At 45.4% G+C, this 6,315-nt stretch overlaps 1 protein-coding gene across 1 annotated transcript in view; it reads left to right on the top strand.

Moving 5' to 3' along the window:
- Window positions 1-548: 548 nt before the first annotated feature.
- The window catches only part of LOC147736450 (uncharacterized), a 59,713-nt gene continuing 53,946 nt past the window's right edge, over window positions 549-6,315 (top strand). The window contains exon 1 of the mRNA XM_086953182.1: window positions 549-678. The gene's annotated coding sequence lies outside the window, so the exon portion shown is untranslated. The remainder of the gene's footprint in view (window positions 679-6,315) is intronic.

Genomic DNA, 6,315 nt, shown 5'->3' with positions numbered 1-6,315 from the left:
TTTCATGGCTGGTTCCCCCCAGCGATGCAACACTTTTCATAAATGAGGCCCATAATACCATCTGGGATATTCACCCAAAACAAATATTATGTAAACCTGTGTTTAAATATTAGCTTGTGCATGTGTCAAGCTACCTCTCAAATCCTGTCTAAAACAGAACAAACCAACCTAATAATAAAAATACATTAAAACAACTGAGATTCCTTAAAATTAATAATTCAGTAAATTAAAACAACCAGCCCCCTAGTAATTTCGTATTTGTGAGGAGTTCTGGATTGGACATGCCATTGTTTTGTTTTGCGTGTCTTAAAATAATCCAAGACTGCGACTAGTGTTGCCATCTCAGCTGGTGTTAGATGGCAACCCTATCTGCCGCATCTTAAAACCCAGGCCTTTTCTGCAAACGAAATGCTTATTTATGTGAAATGAATTCTCGACTGGAGGCAGTTTCTGTCAGTTGACAGCAGAAGGCGCTCATCTCCAGCTGGTGAAATCCACTGAACACATTGTAGCACAGAGAGAAGGGCTTCCTCTTCCGGATCAGCGGCGGCAGAGACAGCACTAGTGACGGAAGCTGACATCACTTTGGGACACTTACAGGCGTCCCCGAGGCTCCAAACTTTCACCTGCCCCACTCCAGCCCCCAGAGGAGGATAGAGCCTGAGAATATCTGCACAGGTAGGAGATTGTCAGCACCTTCTGCTGTGTTTGCATCAATAGACTAAATAATCCTGGAGCAAATCTCTGCCAGGAACTGGGCTGAGCCATGCTCTTGCTCTTCTATCCGGAGACCTCTTTGGGGGGGCGCTTTACAAACGACCCAGGGGTATTTGTGTTTATCATTAGTGTTATAGAGGAGATCTATGCACACTGCACTGCATTTTACTGAGCCGTGAAAACTGTGCACATTGGACTGCAGTTTACTGCACTCTGGCGGATCTGTGCACATAGCACCGCTTTATACAGCACTATGAGAGATCTATGCATGCTGCTCTGCATATTACTGCACTGTGAATAATCTGTGAACGCTGCACTGATTTTTACTGCACCATCAGGAATCAGTGTTAACTGCTCTGCTGTTTACTACACTGTAAGAAATCTGTGCTCGCTGCACTGCTTAATACTACAATATGAGGGATCTGTGCACACGGCACTGAATCTTACACTGAGAAATGTGAACATTCTGCACTGCTTTATACTACACTATGAAAACTCTGTGCACCTTCCATCTAATAACACTGAATAATCTGTTCACAACGCGCTGGCAACATTTGGGCTGCACTGTTTTTTCCTGCACTGACAAATCTGTGCACACTGCACTGTTGTTTACTGCGCTTAGTGTGCACACTGCATTACATTTACTAGACTGTGATAAAGCATTGCATGGTGATGTTTGTTGCACTATGAGAAGTATGTGCATAGTTCTACTGTTTACAACAGATTGAGAAATAAGGGAACGCTGCACCTCTTTTTGCTGCACTAGGAGACATCCATGTACACTCCAGTGCTGTTTAATGCACTCTGATGAATCTATACACACTCCAATTCTGTTTAAGTATGAGAAGTATGTGCACTATGGATTGTGCATTCTGAACTCCTGCTTAATGCATTTTGAGAAATCCTTTAACACTACTGAGATTTTTTTTCTGCACATAAGAAATGTGTGCATATCTCACTGTTTTTCTGCTACACTGTTAGAACACTATTAGCACCTCACTCCTTTATACTGTACTACGAGGAATCTGCACACACTGTACTTCTTTTCACTATACCATGAGAAATATGTCCACTGCACTTAGAGGTATTTTCAACTTAAACAGGAAATCTGTTTACACTGCACTACTTTTCACTATAACATGAGAAATATGTCCACTGCACTGCTTCTTCCTGCACTGAGCGGTATTTACAACTTAAACAGGAAATCTGTGCACACTGCACTGCTTTTCACTACACTAAGAAATATGTGCACACTGCACTGCTTTTTTACCAAACTAAGAAATCTGTGCACTCTGTACTGCTTTTTACCACACTATAAGGGACATACTTAGAATAAACTTGTGGACTGCACTGCTTTTGAGAAATCTATCACACTACACTGCTTTTTATTATACTATGAGTAATGTATTCACACTGCACTGCTTTATACTGCACTGTGAGAAATCTGTGCACACTGACTGCTCCATGAGGACATTTACACAGCACTGCTTTTTATAACCCAGGAAAGGGTGGCTTCCAGAAGAATACATTACTACACGATGAAATATCTTTACAGAAAAGGTAATCTGTACACAGTGCAATGCTTTTTACTCACTTTCTACTTGTAGCTTGCAAAAGTGGAAGTATGTGCTGTAGGTCAGTCCAAATTGGCCTTAGAACCGGCGTGTCATTAGGTGCCCTTGTAACTCCAGTTTGGGCTGACTTCAGATGCTTCTGTGTTTCAAAATGTCATGACAAAAATGTTCAAGAGCATCTTAAATGTAGTAATATTTCAGGATGGCATCTTGATATTTGCTGATACGAAAGAAGTGCATGACAAATATGTTGTAAGAGTGCTGTCCACCTTGGAATCCAGTGGGGTTGTTATCAGGGAAGACAAATGTATCTTTGGAGTATATTAAGTTTAGTACCTAGACCATCTGTTGACATCAGATGGGGTTAAACCCAAACCAAGCGTTATTGATGGTATTGTAAATGCACCACATCCAATGGATACGGGCATCTCTGGACTTCTTTTAGGTCTTTGTGAATTCTATGCAAAGTTTATAAAAAATGTACAGACCTGACTGAATGATTTAGGCAATAGTTTCAACAAAATGTAGAATTTGAAGGGTCTGTAATATGTCAACAGAGTTTTGATTGTATAAAACAATGTATTTTCTCTACTTCCGCACTTCAGTCTTAAATGGAAGGATGCAAACATTTTGAGAATGTAGATACTATTGCTACGGCATGGGGGCTGTTTTGCCACAAGTGAAGTGGGAATGGGACGGGTATGCTCAGACATGAATCACGTGCTATCCATGCCCCTGGAATCAAGCTCTCCAGGCTGATGAGGGCTGAAAGCCCGAAACCGGTCCTTGGAGGCTTGTTTCCAGTCCAGGGAGGACGTGGCTTGGCAGTTCGGGCTGGACTGTTCCCATGGGGCATAGGGTCAAAACTGATTTGCATATGGCCGGGTTCATACTGGAATGGCATGGTGAGCAAAAAAACGATGGATTTAGGCCCAGATCTCTGTACTGGGGTGAATGTATGACATTGTTCTGCATTCTGTCCATCAAGTGTTCTTTTTTGTAAAGGGTACTATCCCTTAGTGGACTTGCTCAGACGGCGCTGTGCTGTGGGACGGTAGCTGCTGCTGCTGTCTTCGTCTGCTGCTGCTAGTACCTCTGACCCGGAGGTCAGGATTTCAAGGCTCTCCTCCCCCGTAGGCTCCTGCCTGTGCCTCGTTGGTGGTTCAGTGGTAGAGCGTCACTGCTCTGCTGTTTGACTGCCCTCCTGTCCTTCTTTACTGCTGTTCCTGTCCCTCGTTCTGCTCTTAACCATTGCTTTTCTACCAGTGGCTCTGTATGTTTTTTTTTCTTTGCTTTGTTTGGCTTTTTCTTTCTTGTGCTTATTGTACGGTTCCTTTTTCCCGGTCCGTTACCTCGTTGGCTCTGCGATCCATAGCAGCCCTGCCCCCTCCAGTGCCCTTTCCCTTGTTTCCCGCCTCCCAGCTGTCCAACCTCCTGTCGCACTACTTAATGGCAGCTGCTGTGCTGTCATGAACAGCGGTTGTGCCACTGGTGCGCCAAAGGTAAGCTTGTCTGCGCTGTCAGCGCATAGACAACTTCCAGTGCAAAAGACCCTGCCTCCCGGACACTCCACCGCTATGACGCCAGAATCTTCCTCGCCGACAACCTGGATGCCTCTCCGCCTGCCATCTAGCATCACCGAAGAATACCCTTGCATCCTTTGCTTGCTGAAACTGTAAACCCACCTTCTGCACATCAACAAGCCAGCGCCTCTCATCACCGTCCAGCCGACCAACAGTGCACCCGACCGTCTCAACTGCATCCTCCTCAATGTGTGGTCCCTCCACAAACACACCGCAGAAATCTGGGTCCTCCTCAGTGCCAACTCTTCAGACATCGTCTTCTTCACATAAACCTGGACCAACCTCTGCTCCGGACATCGCCATCACCATCTCCGACAGCTACAACATCAGTCACAAGGAACCCCCAACCACCCAGGAGGTGGCATTACCATTGTCTACAAGAGCACACTCTGACTGACCTTGCACTCTAATGACCCAACGGAGACCATAGAACACCTCCACCTCAAGATCTGCGCCAAGCCCAACACCATCCTCAACAGACACCGTCATCTACAGGCCCCCGGGCCATAACCCCCCCATGCACCAATGCCATTGTGCACTTCATCACACCCCCAGGCTCTCCCATCCACTGAGTACATCCTACTCGGAGACCTCAACTTTCACCTGGACAACCCCAGTGATCAGAACACCCCCACCCTCCTGGAGAAACTCACCAAAATCGGACTCAAGCAGCTAGTCACCACACCAACCCACATAGCCAGACACACACTCTACCCTGTCTACTCCGACAGTGGGAACATTGAACTAATGCTGTTATTACATCGCAATACTATTACTACGCGGTCATTATTGAAAGGGCGCATCCCTGCCCTTTTGTTTTGGCTCAGGGGGAGGCAGTAATGTTCCTTGCAGCGCAGTCAGCACCCAAATATCTTATATGTGGACACAAGTGTTTGTACCACTTTTAAGAACACATATTTTCTGGTCTTAAAAATCTGCCTCTAACTTGGAATAGCAGTAGTTTTTGGGGGTTATCACCGTACAGGAATTTCATTGGAAGTATCACAAAGTTGGGTTAACATCAGTTTTTGCATGGGAACTCCACCTTGCATCTCATTTTCGTTAAAACCTGCTAACAGAAGTGGCAATCTTGTAAATTAACGTTTACGCTGGAAAAGTATCACTAGCTGCAGTTAGCCACAACTTGTAAATATGGCGATTTTAAAACAAAGATGTTGTAATGTCAAAAAATTGATGCTACGGCGGCGTTAAGTTCTTGTAAATATGCCCCTTAGTCAGTAAAACAAGTACCTTCTAGTGTACTGGGAAACTCAGTTATCCATGCTCAAACTTACACCCCATTGAATCTGGCTAGAGGGCGGCATTTAATAATGTCTTTATATATATGAATACTATTATAATACAACCCATCTAACTACATATCTGAAAAAACACTAGAGACCAACGCACTCCTGCAAATAGTCTATGAACAGTTGGATATACAATTTTTAGGGCTCGGCGACGTCACCACTTCGTCAGAAGTGGGGAGGAGCTGCGAGCCGTATTGTTAAGGGGTTTCTGGATCGTGTAGAAAAAATTCCTCAGTGCGCGAGCATTTTCAGTGCTTTATTTTACAATCTGCATGGTGATTGGTCCTCGCGGTGGAGTGTTTGTAATACCCTTAACGCAATAGGCCATATATATTTTAAGTTGGGCATTTCCTGCATTTTGTGTGCGGTTACGAGCGCGGCAGTCCATAAATATCAATTAAGAGCTGTCAGGGTGCCTCGTTAAGTGAATCCAGATGGCCGGGGCGCGTTTACCATTCAGCAGCGCCCCGCTCGCAGCTGCTGCATGCCGGGCCGGTAAAGGGCTTCATTAGCCTCACTCATCCGGCGCTGAGACAGCAAGACACGGGGGCCCACGCCCCCCTCCCTCATCGGTATCGGCGAAGCTCTGCCCACCCTGCCTACCACCTGCCATGCAAACTAGAAGCACCAGTATCGAACAACAACCCTCCTGCTTCTGGGCGCTATCGAAATACAGACGTTATTTCTCTCGGTGCCAATGGAACTAAAACGGCATGCTTCTGGGCGCTAGCAAAGAAGAAAGCTAATGGCCTCTTCCAACTATCGACAGAAACCACTTGCTGATGGGTGATGTAAGAAATCGAACCTCCGGGTCTGGGGCGCCTTCGTAAGGTAGACCGGCTTCTGTGAGCTATTCAAAGATGGTGTCACGTGTTTGTGTGGTACAGGAATACCGCACCGCCAGGTCTGGGCACTGCTAGCCTGTAAGATAAAATCACCAGTGTCTGGGTGGTTTAAAGATGGTTATGATCTGCTCCTTGGAGCTTTTTCAAAATAAAGCTACAAGTTGCTAGGCGCTATAGAAATATCTTGGGCTGAACCCTATGGAAAGACAAACTCTCCTGCCTCAGGCTGGGAAAGGATTAGTAATGTTGAAGAAAAAAACACATTTACATAAACGCAGCATTTACA

The sequence above is a fragment of the Lissotriton vulgaris genome, chromosome 1_2, assembly GCF_964263255.1.
Source record: "Lissotriton vulgaris chromosome 1_2, aLisVul1.2, whole genome shotgun sequence".
In the NCBI taxonomy this organism is placed as follows: Eukaryota; Metazoa; Chordata; class Amphibia; order Caudata; family Salamandridae; genus Lissotriton; species Lissotriton vulgaris.
Note: the sequence above shows the minus strand (reverse complement) of the source record. Positions and strands in the feature narration are given on the sequence as shown.